Source organism: Canis lupus, chromosome 16, assembly GCF_048164855.1.
Source record: "Canis lupus baileyi chromosome 16, mCanLup2.hap1, whole genome shotgun sequence".
Taxonomy (NCBI): Eukaryota; Metazoa; Chordata; class Mammalia; order Carnivora; family Canidae; genus Canis; species Canis lupus.
In genome coordinates this window covers 32,254,253-32,276,430 of record NC_132853.1, presented here as the reverse complement: position 1 = coordinate 32,276,430, position 22,178 = coordinate 32,254,253, and the positions used below count along the sequence as shown (strand labels likewise).

At 35.3% G+C, this 22,178-nt stretch overlaps 2 long non-coding RNA genes across 27 annotated transcripts in view; one reads left to right on the top strand and one right to left on the bottom strand.

Annotated features, from left to right (window-relative positions):
* LOC140606498 (uncharacterized) overlaps window positions 1–22,178 on the bottom strand; it is a 55,264-nt gene that overhangs the window by 27,023 nt on the left and 6,063 nt on the right. For 8 of the 22 annotated variants that reach the window (XR_012008826.1, XR_012008841.1, XR_012008825.1 and 5 more), the window contains one exon: window positions 14,135–14,211. The exons of 3 other annotated variants lie outside the window; for them this stretch is intronic. This is a non-coding gene — a long non-coding RNA (uncharacterized lncRNA). Of the gene's footprint in view, window positions 1–14,134; window positions 14,212–17,129; window positions 17,272–20,764; window positions 20,909–22,178 lie in introns of those variants that run through there. 11 more of the 22 variants (XR_012008834.1, XR_012008836.1, XR_012008839.1 and 8 more) reach the window with 6 other exon arrangements.
* LOC140606500 (uncharacterized) overlaps window positions 17,208–22,178 on the top strand; it is a 236,734-nt gene continuing 231,763 nt past the window's right edge. For 4 of the 5 annotated variants that reach the window (XR_012008849.1, XR_012008846.1, XR_012008847.1 and 1 more), the window contains exon 1: window positions 17,208–17,428. This is a non-coding gene — a long non-coding RNA (uncharacterized lncRNA). The remainder of the gene's footprint in view (window positions 17,429–22,178) is intronic. The other variant, XR_012008850.1, reaches the window with a different exon arrangement.

The window sequence follows — 22,178 nt, the reverse complement described above, 5'->3', positions numbered from 1 at the left end:
CTGGATCAGAGGCCAGTCCTTCTGTATTTGATATACTTAAAACTGGATGAGTGGTTGTTTGTAAATTCCCTTCCAAATACTTAGAAAGCTGAGCAATACATATTTTCCTTTTTAAAAAAAAATTGATTTGGGTCCCCTGGGTGGCTCAATTAGTTAAAATTATTCATATTATCCAGTGCAATATTTGTTTTCCCCAAGGTTGTATGAGATTGGGCTACCACATGCTGATTTTGGGAGAGTACCACTCACCTTGCCCATAGGATGAGTTGAGGGATACTGATGGGATGGTCCACAGATGACCCTTGGGTTTAGGCTACATGTGTTGGTTCTCACCAGTTCATGTTCTGACAATAGTACACATGGAATGGGGACAGCAGGAGTGGGGGCAGATGTCTTTAACCTATGTGGCCTTCCAGTGCTTAAACTGGGTCTCTCACTCCACACCCATTGCTAGTTCCACCTCCAGTGTGTAGCAGTCTTCCAAGAGTGGCTGTTGTCTCTCTCCTTGAGGGATTTAAAACCATTGTTATGTAACCCAGGGGGCATTTCTGCTACCTTCACTGATGTCTGTCACTTAGGACATTATTCTCTCCTGAGTTGGTCTTAGTCCATGATGATTAGAGGGATAGATATTGCATGCATGAAGGGGACCACTTTTCTCACTCTGCCCTCAGGCCTCTTAACTAGGTGATAGAGGTATCATCAAAATTGAAAGAGGTCTTTCTAGGAATGTAGCGATTATGGCTTAAAGAGTTCAAGGAAAGATGTGGTTTTACCTTTATGCTAGGAAATTCCAAATTATAAATTTAACATGACAGGAAAATGAATTATTGTTCACATTTTCTTGCATGCTCCAGATAAAATTGCATCTGTGGTCTTCATCACTAAAGCAAAGTAAAAACCTTGAGTCATTGGAAGTCAGTTGTCACTGGTGACTGGGTGGATGATGCAGCATCATGAGTATGTAGCCAGCATTAAGTAAATGAGATTAGGAATTGCAGAGCAAGAGGATCTCTTATTATTGCAACACAAACAGATTCCAACAAGCCATGTCACTGTGAGCAGTAACAGTTACTACCTTTCTTGTCTTAGAAGATGTGAAGCTAACCAGAAACTGCATAGTTGACATAAAGGGGAAAGCAGAGAGACAGAGACAGAGACAGAGAGAGACAGAGAGAAGGAGAAAGAGAGAGGAGAGGGAGAGAGATGGTTGTTGAACTGTGGAGGAAAAGATGGTGCTTGTATACTACAAAGATTCTTCACATGTGCTGACTGATAGGACAATAGAAAATTGAATGCATGCTTCTTCTTTATGCATCTTGCTGCTATCAATAAATCACTATACCTCACACAGCCCATGAATTTGATAATGATCATTTAATCAAAGTATTATGCAGTGAAGGGACCCCCTCAATATCTACTGGGATCTAGTACACACAAGGGATAGCCCACTGTTTTGCACAAATTCCCAAACAGCATATGTTGGGAGCAGTCCTTTAGTATATTTAGTATATTATGGTTCTATCCTTGGCTCAATGGTTGCTACCAATCTCCAAAACAGTGATCAGGAAAAGAGAAGGAAAAAGTTGTTTGCTATGTTTGGGTCTTACAATTTGCTCCCCATCAGAGCTGATGGAGGAGGATCGCTTCAATTTCCATTTAAAAAGTCCCCAGGGTTTGTGGAGGTTTTTGACACCTGTATTTCACTGAAGAAGAAGAGAACCACTGTCTTCATTAGGGAAACCTCTACTGAGTTGTGTGTGTTGCTGGGAAATTATGAGAATGTGATCTCATGTAGAGTTTTAACCAATGTTGTCCTTGGACCAAATACTGGTGCAACTGTACTTAGAATGCTCTATCTCAAGGTGAAATTCTGAAACCCTAAATATGTAACAGGCTAGTGCTACTTAATTATAATTACATGAAGACTGATATGGTAAACAAACATATATGTAGGAATTATAAAAGGTTAAATACATATTTTAAAAAATTAACCTCACTAGTAACCAAAACAACATAATCTAAAATGTTGCATTTTGCCTATTGCTTTGGCAAAGTTTAGTTTTTTTAGTATTCAGCACTGGCAAGCATGTGAGAAAATGCCTGTGATTCACTGTAGGCAGGAATGTAAATAACTGTAAGTTTTTGGAAGGGTAATTTGGATACAGCTATCAAAAGTTTTAAAATGTACATATATTTTAGTCCAGCAATTCTACTTCTGGGTAGGTGCACTCACTGTCTTACAAAAAAGTTTATTGCAAGATAACTATAATTAAATCAAATCAAAAGGAGAACTAATCTAAATGTCAGAGTGAGATTTATAAATTATATTTTTATGCTATGAACTTCTCTGCAGACATTAAAAATAATATGAAAGTATCTGAAATACAGGGAATATAATACATCATTAAATAAAAATAGTATGTTGTACCAGTATGACATATTATTACAATATATATGACCTATATATTGCACATATATATGTATATGTGCAAAGAAATGACTTAGCAAACATTAACAGTGGTTTTCTCCATTTTTTTTTTTTTAAGATTTTATTCTTTCATGTGAGACACAGAGAGAGACAGAGAGAGGCAGAAACACAGGCAGAGGGAGAGGCAGGCTCCATCAAGGAAGCCCGATGTGGGACTCGATCCCACATGGGATCACCCCTGGAGCCAAAGGCAGGCATCCCAACACCAGTTTTCTCTGAATGATGATATTGTGAGTTCTTTCCTATGACTGATTACTTAGGTTGTGAGCTTTTTAATTTTCATTTTCCAAATTTTCTTCAGTGCAAATAGAATACTTTTATAATCTAAGCAAACTACATATAATGTTTAAACTGCTATCTTCTCACTCATACATATGGGCAAATACATTATCTTCTAACTGCAGATTTCTATTTATATACTCTACTAATATATCAGTTTTATTAAGATGATCCCATTAATGTTTAGGAAGATTCTGAAGTCAGAGCAATTAAGTGATAATAAACTGCTTTCACAAAACACATTTTTAAAATTAGTAGGATGCATAAATTTTAAGTCCACAGCTTAATGAACTTTTACATAAAAAAAAAATAACTTGGGCAAAGATGTAGAGCATTTCATCACCTAGATCAAGACCTAGAACATACTTGTCATCTCAGAAAGTTATTTTTAATGCCTTCCTTGTCAAAAGCCATCCCAGGACTTTAACTCACTGTAGTTGTAGAGTAATAGTAAAGCTGACTACTTGTTTAGCTCTTGCCATAAGCTTGATTCTGCAGTAGATATTCTAAATATAGTATCTCATTTAATCATACTAATTCTACCATACAATGAAGAAAAGAGGGATTTTTTTTTTTTTTTAAAGAGAGAGAGAGAAGCGCAGAGACATAGGCAGAGGGAGAAGCAGGCTCTATACACCGGGAGCCTGACGTGGGATTCGATCCCGGGTTTCCAGGATCACACCCTGGGCCAAAGGCAGGCGCCAAACCACTGCACCACCCAGGGATCCCAAGAGGGATTTTTTATATTAAGCAACTTGCCACACAAATTGTTCGTGGTAAATAGAGCACAAACAGGTATTTGGTTTCAAACTTGATAATTTTTTCCACACTATGCAGATTTTTATTAAGTTGAATAATGGAGTTTGGTAACAATCACCCAAAAAATGACTTGACAGTTAAACAAGTTGAGACATCAAGTAAGGTGAAGCTGACAGAGATAAACACCAGAGACCCCTTAATACCTAGGGGCAGATAATCCTTAAGTGCCCAGCACACTCAGGAACAGCCTTGGAGACGTTTTAGGATTAAAGTCACTAAAGAACATTATATTGTTCCAGGACAGCCCAATCTTCAAAAGAAGATTACATGTCCTTCAGGATTTTAGGACAACTTCCTAGGTTTTAGAAATTTCTATTGAGAAAAATAAAGTAAACACTGGGTACTAAGCGATTGTAAAAAAATAATTCACCCAGAGCCTTATGGTGGGGGCGGGGGGGGGGATTAAATGGTGATTGAATTAACAGAGATATTATGAATCTGAAACTAAATTAGAATTCATTTTAGTGACTGTGTACGTACAAGTTCTCAGTTCATTACTCTTCCGACAGTTTCATTCCTCTGCAGAGCTGGATGGAAATTTGCATTTCCCAAGGCTAGGCTTCTTTAAGTGACTGACCAGGTGAGGGGCTGCTGTAGGACTCAGGGCGTTAATGGACCACACACCAATTAGCAAAGGAAGGAAGCATCTTTACAATGCATGTAAATTAAGTCTACAATCAGCAGGCTTTTCTCTTTAGCTAAAGCCCTTCTATTGGAAAACACACTCCGGAGACCCTCTCTCTTCTCTTTGCAGCAGACAGAAAAAAAAAAAAAAAAAAAAGGCAATCACCCTCAATTCTGCCTCAGAGATAAATTAAAATGGCTATTTGTATCAGGTGGGAAAAGAAAGGGTGATTTCCCACATCAGGGAACCACCATTAAGGATCCAGAGCTCTATCCTCTGGCTATATTACTCATATTTATTTCCTGTGGGTTTAGAGAAGCAAGAATTAGAAATGAATGGCATTCTTGACTGCTCACAAGGGATTTGCCTCAAGCCAAACTCCTGCTTTAACTTTACACAGTTCTTCAGTCTCCAGATGCTGCATGGTGACTCTGCCATCAGAAATCTTCAGAGTTGTGACAAACCCAGAAACAATGAGACAGGGGAGTCACACAGTTTGGGATGAAGAAAATAGCAAGACCAAACAGATACTGGAAACCCAAGGGACAGGGTTATACTAGAGGAAGGGGCAGTAGAAAAAGAAGATGGGGGAAAAAAAGAAAGAAAAAGAGGATGGACCATAAAGATAATTTTGCTTTCTTTGAAACATTGACAGCTCTCAGCCCAGAATCAAAGACAGCCAGCTAATCAACATCTGAACAAGATATTACCACTCTGAATAACATGCCCTATTTCCAAAAATCAAAAACTCATCAGTATTTCAGCTTAGTCTGAAATTCATAAAGGAAGCATTCCAAAGCTTTGGCCTCTGTTAGCATCAAGGGATGAGGCATGCAAATTAGCACTGGCCTACAGGCCTTCCCCTGAATCACACTCACAGCAAGTGCAATGTTAGGGGACCTGCAAAATAACAGCAGTGACTTTATACCCAATTTTTCTAAAAACCTGTTAGGGAGAGCTTCATATAGAAATCTTGCATGAAATTTCTATACTCTGGGGAAATCTCAGATTATAAAGAATCTTCACCCAAAGTCCGTTATCCTTCTCATTCCCACTCTGCCCCCACAGTCCTAAGAATTATTTGTTTAAAAGATTTTATTTATTTATTCATCAGAGACACACAGAGAAAGAGAGGCAGAGACACAGGCAGAGGGAGAAGCAGGCCCCATGCCGGGAGCCCAACGTGGGACTCGATCCCGGGTCTCCAGGATCACACTCTGGGCTGAAGGCAGCACTAAACCGCTGGGCCACCCGGGCTGCCCCAGTCCTAAGAATTATTAATCCACCCTCTCTTGAATGTACCTCCTTCTCCACTCTTTTTCACTGGGCATTCTTCATTTAGCAAATCTTGGAGGAATGTTTTTAAAGCATTTGAATCAGAGAAGATGCTTTGCCCTCTTTTCCAGAGTATTCTATGACTTCTACAACTTAATCTCTTAGCCTAATGGGATCTCAATCCTGACCACACACGAAAACCCCCCGGAAAACTTGGAAAGACAAACATACTTTGCACATACCCAAGACCACTTAAATATCCAAGGACAAGGCCTAGAAAATTATATTTTTTAAACTCCCAAAGGGACACTGATATTCATGTACTAAAAGTTAGATGCTTACATCAGAGGAAAAGCTACAAAGGACAGCTGACATTTCAAAGTTCCAACAAATGGTTCTCTGCTATCCTGTGTTACTATCGTAGATGAAACCCTGGACATTTTCAACAGAGTTTCATACAGCAAGGTAAGCAGGGAATAAGCAAGGGACTCAGTGCCAGGGCTCTAATCCCTGAATCACTCTGTAAGATTACAAACTATACTTTTATCTTCTTGCAGATCCCCGCCCCAAAAAGCAATTTGGAGGAAGAAGCTTCAAAACAGAAATAATCAAAATGCTGCAGTAGGAAATCTGATAGGAAACATACAGCACGAGAAGAAAAATACCAAGCAGCATTCATTAAGTTCTCCTAAGCCCTGAGAAACACTGATTTGAGGACTAGAAAAATATCATCAGTTATAATACTTGCTGTGTCTTCTAACCTGAAAGAAACTATTACGGTCAATATTTTGCTTGGATGCAGAGTCTCTGATTCTTTTAAGAATGGATTTTGTCTGCAAAGACCCTGAAGCACTTGTGAGCAGGAATTTGCCTTGTAAATCTTTGCACTTTCTGTCTCAAGCCTTCTATGCAATGACTTACTAATGATGAATAACATTGTTATGTGCTGGGTGGATTGACTGGGGAGTGGTTTAGCTCCTTCACATCACAGAGAAAGGCAGGAATGTTTGTTTAATTTCATTTCTGAAAGAAAGACCTAGATTGGCCAATGACTTTCCCAAGGCTTCATGTTGACAAAGTTAAGAATAGAGTAAGGGCAGCTTAGTGATCAGCAGCTTCAACTGGACTGCCAATATTTCTGCACAATCTCATATTCTATTTTTTGACACCTTGTTGGAGCCACTCTATATAATAAATGTATCAAAACTTCGGCCCTCTCTTCAAACATAATGTTCAGAATTGTACTTCTTATCTCATAGCTTCTGTTCATTCATACTCTTTATTTACTTATAATTTTGGCTTGGCTTGCAGATGGCCCATTGGCCACTCAGATCCATCTTTTTATCTTCAGTGTCACAAGCAATGGAAAATTTCTTTTTCTTTCTCTCTCCATATCTTTCTGCCAGTTTTTCTCTTCATATTTTTACTCAACACTAAAGGGATCTAGTTGCTTCAGGTGATTTTTTTTTTGACACCAGACTTCATAAAAAATCTGAGGCAGACTTTGTTCCTTGAGTAGGTTCTCAGGGGGGAACAATTCTCCCTAAGAGATGTTTTGGGCAAGAATGAAACTGCATTGGATCCTTTTCTGCTTTTAGGGATGACCTCTTATACCTAGCTATCACTATCTCTGAGCTCAGGTGATTCTGGTATGCATCAGAGATGAAGTCATTGTACTGAAAGCTGAATGCTTAGCTAGCATGGTAAAGTTCCAGTTATGTGCTGGGTTCTCTGTTTCCAAAATTACTATCACAGATAACATTCTGGAAATGTTGAACCATATCATATAACAACCTTATCAGGCTAACTTGCTGAATAATTACCATTACAAGGAGGTGCATTCATATTTGAGAGAAACTTTATAAATACATTTGAATTAAAGTGTTTTATCTTTAATTATACAAAAAAGGATTTTCCCCCCATCTTAAGCATCTGAAGGCAAGTGAAAATAGGTTTGGTGTATATGGATTTTGGGTGTGGGGAGTGGGGGTACAGGTCCTATAATTTCGTTAAATTTAGCAGGTACAGAAGGTAAATTTGATTTAGTTATTTAAAGAATAAAAGTGAACATGTCATGGGGCACCTGGATGTTGCAGTTGGCTAAGTATCTGACTCTTGGTTTCAGTTCAGGTCTTGATCCCACGGTCATGAGATTGAGCCCTGCCTCGGCTCCACACCCAGTGGATTCTCTCTCCCTCTGCCACCACCTGCCTCACTCCCCACTCCCACTCCTACCCCCACTCTCTCGAACATGTGCTCTCTTTCTCAAAAAAAAAAAGAAGAAGAAAGAAAGAAAGAAAGAAAGAAAGAAAGAAAGAAAGAAAGAAAGAAAAAGAAAGAAAGAAAGAAAGAAAGAAAGAAAGAAAGAAAGAAAGAAAGAAAGAAAGAAAATAAAGGGGAGCATGTCAGATTACATTTTTTTAGATTTTTATTTACTTATTTGAGAGAACCAGAGCATGAGCAGGAGGAGCAGAGGGAGAGGGAGAAATTCAAGCAGACTCTGGGCTGAGCATGGAGCCCTACATGGGGCTGGATCCCATGACCCCACGAACCGAGATCACAACCTGAGTCAAAACTAAGAGTCGGACTCCCAACTGACTGCACCACCCAGGCACCCAAAGGAATGATTAATTTATTCCTTTGGGAAGCCACAATTTTTATTAATACTTTAAAATGTATTTTAAAATGTTTATTAGAGTTATATAAGCACACACATCATTTAAATTCCAAATAATGTTCTCAGGCTCATACCAAAAAGGAATAGTCTTCTTCCCATGACATCCCACAACCCAGACCTACTTCTCAGAAGCAACCATCAATATTTCAAAATGATTTGCTTATATTGCTATTTACAGTATAGTAAATAGTGAAGGATTTCAGGTCTTATTCATGGTAAATGAACATTTAATTCCCAATTGGCCCAGTGCTTCCCACTCTGGACCCTCTAGATATCCTTCCCTGTACCTTCTAAACTTGACTCAATTTCATGGAATTTTTGGCATCTTGTAGTCATAATAGCATTATTATTATTCATAAATATTGTTCATTATTGTGACCAAATAATATATTACAATGATGTTTCCTTTCCTATACAGCTCATTGCTCTTCCTAAATTTTATATTTGCTTCATTTTTTATCTGATGTTTTATGTAAAAATTAATACATTTTAAAAAATTCTTAACAGATCTTCCAAACACCTACCAGTATTATTTTCAAAATTTTCAAATACAATTTAAATTATGTAATCTCCAAATAGTCAAATGCATCAGGAAACTTCTCATATCCACATATATACATACATAGTTTTTATTCCCCACTGCCCTGAGAAGCAGTCCTTTTCTACTGGATATAGTCCAGTTCAGTCTACAGTCCTTTTCTACTTTTCTACTGGATTTGCCCCAGTCTTGCATTCTTCTAGAAGTTATGGCTGCACAGCTCTTTACTATAGATTCTTTATACAGCTAAATACAGCCTTCTCTGGAAAGCTCTTCTGTGTTAATCCTCCTGCCTCCTAAAATCCATAGCTGCCTTTCTTAGTTTATTCCTTAACTTTTTAACAATACCTACTAGTCAAGAATGGATGGCAAGTGAACATTTTGAGATCATTGATATCTTAAAATGTATCTGTCCCTCACTTAATCTTTATCAATAGTAAGTTTGGTCAAGAATTATAGTTTAGAAAGTATTATCCTTCAGAATTTTGAAGTCATCGTTCCATTGTCTTTCAACCTTCAGTGTTTCTGTTCACAAGTGTAATTCCATCCTGTTGCTTTGCCTTGTTTTGTCTTTTTTCGGGAAGCTTTTAGCATCTTATCCAATTGTGGTAAAGCTTTACTATGACATGCTTTAATGTGGGTATTTTATTGTATTGTGCTCTCCATGGGACCATAAATAGAAAGACTCATGCCCTTTGGTTCCCAGACACATTAATTTTTAGAGAATACTCAGCTCCTTTTTTCTCTAATCTCTGTTAGGTAGATGTTGGATCTCTTAACTATTTTCTTACTTTTCATATATTTTATCTCCTGTTTTTCATCTTTGATTTATCTGGAGGAAGTATGGTTGACTATATCATTGAACAGTTTTACTGACAATGTTAAACTTCAGTGCTAAACTATGGAATTTACAATTTTTAAGGGCTATTTCTTATTCTTGCTTTTTTTTCACTAATAATAACATTCTTTATGAATTTTATAGATTCTCATGTGTTTGAGCAGTACTTTCTTTTAATAGGTACAATTTATTAAATATTTCTATATGTTAAGTAATCTGCTAAGCACATTCCAAATATCATATTCTTTAATTCTTACAAACCACTTTTCATGGAATTATTATTTTCAGAAATATTATCAGAAATTTTTATAAAGATACCAAACATGAAAACTTTTAAATGCTGATCAATTCTGATTATGTAATTATTCTTCACTTTTTTGGCAAGCAAAAAAGTTTATTATTATAATTTAATTGTTACGATTATATTTTTAATTTCTAGACAACTTTTTGCTGATAAATGTCAATGTTAAATCAGTTTGACTGGAGATCACAAACACCAAAACCAATGTATGTGACTATTAGAAGTGGAGGCACTATTCATGATCTGTACTTCATTACTTTTCACTCTTCACATTGTATGTATCATATTGTCATTATTTTGTTTATTTGTTTGTTTTTCAGATTTCTTACATAGTACTCTCCTCAGAGCAGGGACATGTTTTTTTTTTTTTTTTCTTTTTAATTTTCTTCATAACTAGCATCCACCTCAGTGTCTGGAAAAGTAGTTACAAAAAATATTGATAATTGAACAAACATTTAAAAAGCAAATAGTACCTGCTCATTTTATCTTATCTGCAGATATAACCTTTCATATATTTAAAGTTCTTAAAATAGGGCTTATCTATAAGTAAGGTAATATTTGTTTCAATCTTGTTATCCATAAAGAGGAGATACTGATTTGATCTGCTTTCTAGGATTACTGTAGAATTAAAAAGATATTACAGGAGGATCCCAGGGTGGCTCAGTGGTTTAGTGCCTGCCTTTGGCCCAGGGTGTGATCCTGGAGTCCCGGGATCAAGTCCCACGTCAGGCTCCTTGCATGGAGCCTGCTTCTCTCTCTGCCTGTGTCTCTGCCTCTCTCTCTCCTCTCTCTCTCTCTCTCTCTCTCTGTGTCTCTCAAGAATAAATAAATAAAATCTTAAAAAAAGAGATATTACATGTATAGTATAACAGCATTAGCATACTGTCTGACACCTGTAAAACACTCAGTAACTGTTCACTGCAACCATTATCACCATCCTCTTCTTCATCATTACTGTCATTATGCAAAGTATAGGAGTCATGCATTCTTGTTAATTGGACTAGATTAAGATAAAGCCTGGAGTGTACAAAAGAACTTTAATTATGTGATAAAATGCATTCAAATATCATTGTTTTAAATATTGTACTGCCTGTGAAAAATGTAATGCATGGTGACAGCTTTATTTTGAAAATCAATCCAAATCAGTATTTGAAGCTTTTAAATAAATACTCCTTTAAATATTATAATATGCAGAAGTCCAGATATACTCACCTGTGAGGAATTTTTTCTGTTTTATGAAGCATATTAAACTTTATTTCTTCAAGTAAACCTTTGGCTATTGTCTCCAATCTAAATTATTTCTCCATTTCTCTATAAAGCTATAACATTTTTTTGTTATTTATTAGAATACATATAACAGTTTGTTTTGCATTTATTATAATCTATCTTTTTCAAAACTCTTACTTGATCCAAAGGTGCTTGTGTAAAAAGTCAACAACATATATAACTTTGTATCCTTCCCCAAAACAAGAACAACATCTCAGCTATGGCAACAACTTGAGACATATTTGTTGAAGTGAATGCATAAGATTAGTACAAAATTAAAATTAAATTTATGTAGCACTATTATATGGAACTTATAGTAAAGGTTATTTGCCTAAGACCATATACATTTCCTCAGGCAGGAGTTTTTTATAAATTGCTATTCTTCAAACCTACCATATATGTGACTTTTGTATGCAAGGCAGATGTTACTGACAAACACAATGTTTTATTTCTGTAACTGAGTCTTCAGTAGTGCTTACAGATTTGCATTGAGCAGTCTACTCTTTATGCTGCTCTAAAGAGCAACAACATATATATTCTAGCATAGGCTCCACTAAGGTCATGAAGCACAGCAAAATTAACTAACCCGTAAGTGGCTCAAACTCAGAATTTATCCTATGTGATAAATTAGTGTGATACATTAGTGATCAACTCAGCTATGAGCTTTAAATACTTCACTAGTAATACTGAAGTACTACTTTCAGTACTTCACACTTTAAACACTTTAAATACTTCACTACCCAGCTGTGAGCTTTAAGAATTCCACTAGAGCTTGAAGTACTTCTGGACTCTTGTAGAATCAGGTGGTGTTTATCTTAACTCAAACTGATAGGCAAGAAACATCAATACTACAAAGCACAATTAAGATGGTGTTGTTAAGAAAAACTCAAGAGAGAAAAGAGTTTTTTGTTTTTTAAGTATTTGCTTAATGTTCTCTCATTAAAATATATTTTAAAAGTTGAGAGTCAGATGGGTTCAGCAGTGAATTCTGCCAAATATTTAAGGAAGAAATTATACCAGTTTTCTATAATCTCTTCCAGAACATAAAGAAGCAGAGAGAATACTTCTTAACCCTTTCTATGAGGCCAACATTACTTTAATACTAACAAAAACATTACCAGCAAAGAAACTATAGGCCAATCTGTATCTCATGAACATAGATGCAAAAATCCTAAACAAAATATTAGCAAAAAAAAAAAAAAAAATAGAAAGTCAATTAATGTAATCCATCACATCAACAGATTATGGAAGAAAAATCACAAGATTATTTCAATAGATGCAGAACAAGTTGAAAAAAATCCAACACCATGATATAATAAAAATACTCAGAAAACTAGGAATAGAAGGAAATTTCCACATATTGATAAAGAACATCTAGGAAAAAGAGGGAAAAAAACAAACAAAAAGGAAAAAAAACAAAAACTATAGTTGACATCATACTTAATGGTGAGAAACAGGAACAAGGCAAGAATGTCCCCTCTTGTTCTTTTCATTGTTACACTGGAAGTTCTAGATACTGCAACAAGACAAGAAAAGGAAATAAATGGTATCCAGATTGAGAAGGAAAAAAGAAGTCTTAAATCAGAAATGACATGATTATTATGTAGAAAATCCAGAAGAATTGCAAAACAAAATAAAACAAATAAACAAAGTCTTCTGGAACTAATAGGTGGTTATAAAAGATTGCTGGAGGGAATCCCTGGGTGGTTCAGTGGTTTAGCACCTGCCTTCAGCCCAGGATGGGATCCTGGAGTCCCAGGATGGAGTCCTGCATTGAATCCCTGCATGGAGCCTGCTTCTCCCTCTGCTTACATCTCTGTCTCTCTCTCTGTCTCTGTGTCTCTCATGAATAAATAAGTAAAACCTTTTTTTAAAAAAAAAAAAAGAAAGAAAGATTGCTGGATAAAAGGTTAATATACACAAATAAATCACTTTTCTATATAACAGCAACAAACAAGTGGAATTTAAAAACAATATTATTTACATTAACATCCTTAAAAAGGAAATAGGTATAAATCTAAAAAAATATGTACAAGATCTGTATGAGACAACTATAAAGCTGATTAATATAATGGAAGACCAAAACAAATGGAGAGCTTTTCCATATACATGGATACAAAAACTCAAAATTTGCCTAGATGTTGGTTCTTCCCAAATTGACCTGTAGATTGACTTCAATCTCAATCAAAATTTCAGAAAGTTATTTTGTGGATATTCAAAATTCATTCTAAAGTTTACATGGGGAGACAAAAGACTCAGAATAGCCAATACAATATTGAAAGAGAAAAACAACAGGAATACTGCCCAGCTTCAAGACTATCTAATAGTAATCAAGACAGTGTGGTATTTGTGAAAGAATTGACAAATAGATCAATGGAAGAGAAAAGAGCCCAGAAATAGACCGCCATAATATAGACAAATTTGACAATGGATTGAAGATAGTCTTTTCAACAAATGGTGGAGCAACAGGTAGATATATATATGCAAAAAAGGAAAAAAAAAACAGAAGAGAAAGAAGAAAAAAGATAAAGAGAAGAAGAAAACAAACACAGATATTATACCCTTAACAAAAATTAACCCAAAATGGATCATAGACATAAATGTAAAATGAGAAACTATAAAACCCTAAGAAGACAGCATTGGTTAAGGTTTATATGATCTGGGTATGGTGATGACTTTTTAGATATAATAGCAAAGCACAATCCATGAAAGAAAGAATTGATAAGAAAACATCATTAAAATTAAAACCTTCTGCTCTGCAAAAGGCATTGTGAAAAAGATGAGAAAATAAGCCACAGAATGGGAGAAAATATTTGTATAAGACATATTCTTTAAAGGACTGTTATGTTACATATAAAGAACTCTTAAAATTCAACAACTGGAAAACGAACAAGCTAGTAAAAAAAAGATGGACAAAGTCTTGAACAGACATCTTACTAGAGAAGACATATAGATGGCAATAAGCACCATGTGTCATTATGGAATTACAAATTAAAACAATAGTAAGGCGCTACCGCACACCTACCAGATTGGCCAAAATTTGAAATACTGACACACCAAATGCTGGTGAGGATGTAGGGCAACAAGAGCTGTCATTCATTCCTGGTGAGAATGAGAAATGATATAGTCACTTTGGAAGACAGACTGGCCATTTCTTGCAAAAGTAAACACACTCTTACCATATAATCTAGCAATTATTTTCTTTGATATTTACCCAGATGAATTAAAAACTTAGATCCACCCAAAAGTCTGCACATGGATATTTATAGCAGCTCTGTTTTTAACTGCCAAAATTTGAAAGCAATCAAGATGTTCTTCAGAAGATGAATGGGTAATTTGACTGTGGTAAATCCAAACAATGGAAAATTATTCAGCACTAAGAAGAAATGACCTATCAAGCCATGAAAATATTTGGAGGAATCTTAAATGCGTATTACTAGGTGAAATCAATCTGAAAAGACTACATATTATAGGATTCCAATTATATAACAATCTGGAAAAGGCAAAACTATGGAGTTTATAAAAAAAATTAGTGGTTGCCAATGGTCAGTAGGGAGCAGGGAGGGATGACTAGAGATTTTAGGACAGTGAAACTATTCTGTATGGTAGGTATGTATCCTTACATATTTGTCCAACCCTCTAGAATGTACAATACCAAGAGTGAGCCCTAAAGAAAATTATGGTCTTTGGATGATAATATATTGTTTCAGGTTCACTGATTGTAGCAAGTATTACTTTGTGTGGGATGTTAATTTCTTGTGTATGGGAACTACGTATATTTTGCTCAATTTTGTCATGAACCTAAAACTGCTCTAAAAAATAATGAAGTATACTGAAATTGGGAAAGCCAGAATAAACACTAAAATATTGGATTTAAAATGAAAATAAAGGAAAAAATAGCAAGGCAGACCACAATACTGACGTACAAATACACAAACATTAAATATTGGCTTTTGCTGTCCCTTAGGAATATAGCAATTTAAATAGACCTGGGGAAGGCAGCCTTTGCTGTCACAAGAATGGTTTTATGTATCAGTTTGTTAACTTTAAAATATGCCCCTGGACCCCTCAGCCCAAGATATAAAATCTGTAGGCTTGGGTAAGACCTTCACTTGAGATTTGTTTATAGTTTTTCCATATGAGCTTCTGTCACTCTACTTTGGTTCCATCAGCCATAAATTTTCCATTCGGAAATTCCTCTTGATTTTTGAACATGAAACCACTGCAAGCTATGGGCAGCTTGGGATTTCTTTTTCAATTTCTTCAAGACCAAGGAATATGCTGTACCACTTAGACTATAGCCATGTATTAGCAATCTATAGTTTCTGCCTTTGACGGCTGACAGCTCAGCAAGGGAAAATAGTATTTTGAAAGCTGTGGGAATTCAATCATCAACCATGCCTTCATGGGCTCTCTTCCAAGGTATTGGGCCTGATTAAAGGAAATGTTACTTTTGGAAGTGTGCATTGTTATCGAGCACAAGTAAAAGCAAAACACAAAACAAAACAAAATGAAAAACAAAAAAGCCAGCATACTGTTACTACGATGCATCAGTGTTCCATCTTAGCCATCTTGCATTTCCCCATTTGTTTACATTTCTTTTCTTTCCTTCACAAAAGTGAGTGTGTGTGTGTGTGTGTGTGTGTGTGTGTGTGTGTGTGTGTTTGAGTTTTTATGCTGGGAGTTACAAAATATAAAATCCAGATATAACTGAATCACATATCCTCCTCTTCTACAGTTAGAAGGTATCAAAAAAAGATGAAGAGATCTTTACCTGCATAAACACATATGAAGCCAAATCTTAGAATTTTTCTATCAAAGCAGGATATAACAGAATTATTATAGATAAGAAACAAGAGTCAAGCTCTTAGATCCACTAATTTAGGTGTTTAGAAGTCAGAAAGAATAGTACCAATGAGTCAAGGTTTACTTTCTCTCATATGTGTTTGATGAAATGGGAAAGGAGATGGGGAGGAATTGTATTTAAAAAGAGAAGTTGCTTGGCCTTAAATCTGCAGGCAGGTGAAGGCAGTTTTTAAAATTATAACATAAAAATTAGTGCTCATACAGAGGAGGAGACAGAAGTCAACTCATATCTTAATATCCAAAGTGTGCCAATGCTCCTCAATTGGTGAAAGAAGTCTAAAATACATTGCAGCTGACATTTGCTAGCTGATATGATGCTTACATGAAGCTTTTCCCCAGGCAACCAAGAGGAAGCAGGCATAGCTTCATAACCTCACCAGTCAGAGCCCAGATTAAGCCCCACAATGGTTCAGTGACTCGATTCCCAAAATTCCAGTTGTGCTCAGATGTTGGGGCTCCTGAGCTGCCCCTATGAGACCAAGTGCTATTTTAGCAATCTCAAGGACTTGTGTGAAGATCAATACATAACCAACAGAAAGAGAAATGTGAGTATAAATGTGGCATGAGGCAAGAAGGGAGAAAGAGGATAGAAGTCTCAGTCAAGATTTGCCTCAAAATCAAAATACAAACAATAACAACAACAAAAAGCGAGAAATAATCATGCTAAATGGACAGTCAACAAAAATAACTTACTTTTTTAAGTAAGCAGTTTAAAATTTTCAAAGATATAAATGAGAGAATATCATTCATAAAAAGAATAAAGGATATTGATAAATAAGCAGACAAAGCAAAAACGACAGATTGGAAGGAATTCACTCAGAATGCAAATGGGATACTTTAGAAGATGAATATTGTTCAGAGTTACAGAGAACAGATTAGAAGACATGAATAATTATTTACTAGGCATTCAATAAGAAGAGAACAGAGAGAATGGAAAAGAAACAATATTGGAAGGAATAATGGCTGGGATTTTTCTGAAATGTAAGACATAGTCCACAGACAAATCCAGTGCACTGAGTAGTAAGGAGAAAAAAATAAAGTAAATGTATAACTACACACATTTTAGTAAAACTATGGAACATTAGGTTAAAGACAAAACATTAATTAACAAATTAAAGAAATAAAATTAGCATACAAAAAGACAAATTGCATACCTATGGATGGTGATAAGTAGCAAGCTTCTCATCAACAACATATGGGCCAGAATATAGTAGAGTAGTATCTTCAAAATGCTGAGTGAAAATAACTGGCAGTTTAGAATTCTGTAGCCAGTTATACCAGCTTTCAAGAGTTAGAATGAATTAAAAAAAAAGTCAGACTAATGGGAATTTATCATCCATACGACTTTCCTGAAAGAACTACTAAGGGAGGTACTTCAACATAAAGAAAAGGCAAGAATTTAGAAGTCTGGTGTAAGAAAAAATAATGTGATAAAAAATAATGAAATATATTTGTAAGTTTAATTCAATATTTACTATAAAATAATAATTGATTTGTGATTGAAACTTTTAGAAAGCAAGAAAAAAAAGGAACATGTGGATCAAGTGTTTTAAGAGTGGTAAAAAAAAAAAATACAAAACAGGGGTGCCTGGAGGTGTATTTGGTTGAGTGTCTGATTCTTGGTTTCTGCTCAGGTCATGATCTCAGGGTTGTGAGAGCCACAAATAAGCAGGGAATCTGCTTATCCCTCTTCCTCCCCCTCTACCTCTCCCTTTGTGTGCTCTCTCTTTCTCAAGTAAATGAGATCTTAAAAAAATAAATGAAATCTTAAAAAAAAAAAGCTATTATAACACATGGGAGTCCTCATCCACTTGGAAAGAACAGAGTGGAATGAAATAATTTTGGCTTGTTAGAAATATATACAGTAAGGTTAGTATATTAAAATTTTAGGTGTAACCAGAAAACTTTTAAAATTATTATTTCAGGGGCACCTAGGTGGCTCTGTCAGTTAAGCATTTGACTCTTGATTTCAGCTCAGGTCGTGATCTCAGGGTGGTGAGATTGAGCCCCATGTGGGGCTCCATGCCAAGTATGGAGCCTACTTAAGATTCTCTCCCTCTCCATCTGCCCCTCCCCTGCTCACCTGTGCACTCTCTCTAAAAAAGTTATTAATTAATTTTAAAAATACAATTATTATCTCAAATTTGCAAGCCAATAAAGGAGAAAAAGTATTTGAAAAGGGAGGGATAAAGAAAATTTTACCCAAGCAAAGCAAAAACTAGAAAAGAAGTGTTAATATATTAACCACAATAAATGCTAACAGAATAAACCTATTATGATACAGTTTTTCAGATTAGATTTTTTAAACCTTAGGTATATGTTGCTTGTGAGAGTCATTTCTTACATAAAAATTCGCAAAAAAAAAACTTAAAAAATAAAGGTTACAAGCAAGATAGTCAAATATAAATGAAAGAAGGCTGGTATAAAAATATTAATACCAGATTCAATAGAATTTTAATGAAAAAGCATCCACAGTTGCATAGAATGACAGTGCAATAAAGTGATTTAATACATGTAAATTAAAACAGTTGTTTTACTGACAATCTAGCCTACCATGAGACAGATTTCCTGTGGCACCATAACTCAACCATCTTTAAGGCTTCATCCTCAAAATAATAATAATAATAATAGTAATAATAAAGACAGCATCCTCAAGAAGAGCTCTGGTAGCTGTCTCATCTCCATCTTTTGCATGGTACTGCATATGCTTTGAAACTCAGAGTCTGCATCTTTTTTTTTTTTTTTTTTTTAGAAAGTACAGATTTTTCCATGTCAAAGATTCTCATAAATATTTAAGTAAGTAATTAAATAGTTAAGCAGCTTGGCCCAATAAGTTGACCAGTCCAGAGTACCAAGACTTTAAATGGCTGAAATGTGGCCTTCCATTTTGTAAGGTTTGTCTCAGTCACAGAAGTGCCTCATGAAAGAAGAGCAGAAATAATTTGTTCGAAAAGGAATAGAGAAAGTGATTCTTTTGATGTCTCTTTTTATGATGATAATTCTTGACAGAATAGCCATTTTATCAGTAAATGAATTCCTAAAGGAGAAGAAGGATATTGAATCTGTCTCTCTACATTTTTTTTTGTTTTTCATAGAGCCCTCACACATAGAATGAAATTTGGATTAAAAAATAATAAACCACAAAGAAGATATCACAACAGAGCCATTTAATTTTTTTTTGCTAACACTTTATTTTTCTGTCTAAAACTCCAGAGTGAAGGTAAAATATAGCATTATTGCCAGGAACAGTAAAAACATTTTCCCCTTTATGCTACCATACTAAAATGTTATTTAGATGTAAATATAACTTATATTTCCAAATATTAACTTCAGGATGCACTACAGACCAATTGTTCTCAGGAAATACATACTGCAGAGATACAGTTCAAGGGCATACTCATAACACTTCATCCTTAGCATCTGGTTTGCTATAATGCCTCCAACTCCAGTATCCACAACAGAGAAAACACAAATGTCATGTTATGTCCCAAGCCTTTGATTAGATAGACCTGCCTTTGATTATCATCATTGATGGGGCTCACTCAAAACACAGATTTCTTTTAAAAATTGCTCCTGGGTTTAAGATGTATTATACTTCACCTCCTTTGTCTATCTTGTTCTGTTCTCCATTTCCACTGATTCAACCTGATTGTTTTCATTTTTTCCCTCTCAGTTGCTCATCACAATCTCTCAACTGGTCTTCTATCCCCTCTCCTGGGTCCAACATCTCCTTTACATTGCAGTAGTGTTTAAAACATGCAAATGTGACCATATATCCCTGCTTTAAAATTTAAGTAGTATTTGTGTTTCTATGCCCCACCTTATTTCATCCTCACCACAGTTCTAAAAGGTAGCTACATTTGAGAGTCTTTGTTTTTGTTTTAATTGAGATTTACAATGCAAATCGTCCAAATTCCTACAATAGCTAAAAAGAGAGCAGGATTTGAATTCGATCTAACTCCAGAACCTCAATTCTTTTTTTTTTTTAATTTTTATGTATTTATGATAGTCACACACACAGAGAGAGAGAAAGAGAGGCAGAGGGAGAAGCAGTCTCCATGCACCCAGAGCCCGATGTGGGATTCGATCCCAGGTCTCCAGGATCGAGCCCTGGGCCAAAGGCAGGCGCTAAACTGCTGCGCCACCCAGGGATCCCCAGAACCTCAATTCTTAATCACTATAATATAATCCCTCAATGTGCTTTATTATATATCATCTCTTGCCTCTCCGATGTGTATCCCCAGTCTTCATTCTCTCTGAAATGAGCAGCAAATAGGTCTGTAGATAACTACCCTTTCCTATCCCTCTTAAAAGTCATTCTATCTTGCCTCCAAGCTGTTCTATTTTTTCTATTTTCTGTATGTGTTTCTGTGTCCTTCATCTACATAATTTCTTTCTTTTCTTCTCCTGTTTTCTTCTTCTACACATGGGTTTCCCCTTGGAGTTGTACTTGAATGTCTACTCTCTCTTATTTGACCCTAGTTTAGTGTATAAGACTTCAATTCCACATTGATTACCATTTTGATATCAAAATTTGGTTATTTTATATCTCATGGAAAAATTTACTAGATTTATAAAATATAAATGGTAAATATGCATCAAGGAAGGGCATTCAATTAATCACTGTTGAGTGTGAAGTGATAACAAGACCCTAAATTAAATTATCCATTTAGGAAAATGGTAATCAATGTGGAAGTTAGATCTAAATTCAAATCCAGCTATTTACATGTACAATTTAGGATTATTAAATTAGAAGGAGAGAACTTTGAGAATTAAAATTTGTACATACCTACACAGAATTTTTTTTTTTTTAGTGGACAAAGGATTTGGAGAATGATGAAGAAGAAATCACTAAGAATGTATTAGCTTTAGGTTGGATGTCTCCAGGGCAGAGAATAGATTTTCAATGCTTTAAGGGCCATTAACTGAAAGGCTGAAATGAAATGAAATACAAAAAAAAAAAAAAGAAAAGAAAAAAAAGATGCTCAATAAGTTAACTTGCAGATGAGGCTCATCAGTAGCAATATTGATCATTGATGGAGACAGAAATGCAAAATTTACTTTTTCAAAAAAGAGCTTTTAAGGAAACAGAAATTTCCAAGTGAGAATGGGTTGTTCAAGATATAAGTTGAGTATAATAAGATGGTTCAGGAGATAAGTCATCAAGGCTGAGCATTTACCAGACATTTCTTTAATGAGAGCTATGATTTCAACTAGTCAAAAAGATGGACCCTTAAAGAGCCAAGTATGACAAACTTCAGAATTCTGACTTTAAAATTTTAATCATGATTTTCTCATGGATTGTAACAAGGAATCATCAAACTCTGGAGCTTGTAGAAACTGCAGAAATTATTTGTTTTAAAGAGGGAACATAGCTTCCTTAAGTATCTATTTAATTATGCCACTTTCTTTGATCATGCGTAACTCTGAATTACTAGAGTTTAAGTAAGTATGATTTTAAAATGTTGTATATATCAGTTGTCCAAACATAACTCTCTTTTTACTCCTCAAAATCAGCCAGGCATGTCTATTATAGTGAAGCGTGTCTTCTCAATATTCCCTAAGACATTATAAAGAACTCTGGTGGTACAACACACAGATCCTTCTTCAAGGAGAGATATTTTGCCCTAATTGTTGGGAGTTGTCCTAAAATAGCTTCAGTTGTCAGTACACTCAAGGATCTCATGGGCTGCATATCTTCCCTGCCCAAGTTAACAACCTTGTTTCCATAGCCCATATCCAATGACCAATTAAGGAAGAAGTATAGGGTAGTAGCAGCCATTTTTTAAACATCTTGATTAAGATATTCCACACATTACAAAATAGGTTTACTGAAAGTATAAACTTCAATTATTTTTTATAAATGTATAGTTATGCAACCACCACCACAATTCAGTTTAGAACGTTTAGATTACCTCAAAAATATACCTTGTATAGAATTGGAGTCAATCCTCAATCCCATCATAAAATCCCAAGCAACCATTAATCATCTATCTCTGTTTGTAGATTTACTTTTTCTGGAAATTTCTTATAAATGTAATGCTAAAAATGAAGTATTCAATTACCTGTATCTTAAATCCAGTTACTTCTTTTTTTTTTAATTTTTATTTATTTATGATAGTCACAGAGAGAGAGAGAGAGAGGCAGAGACACAGGCAGAGGGAGAAGCAGGCTCCATGCACCGGGAGACCGAAGTGGGATTC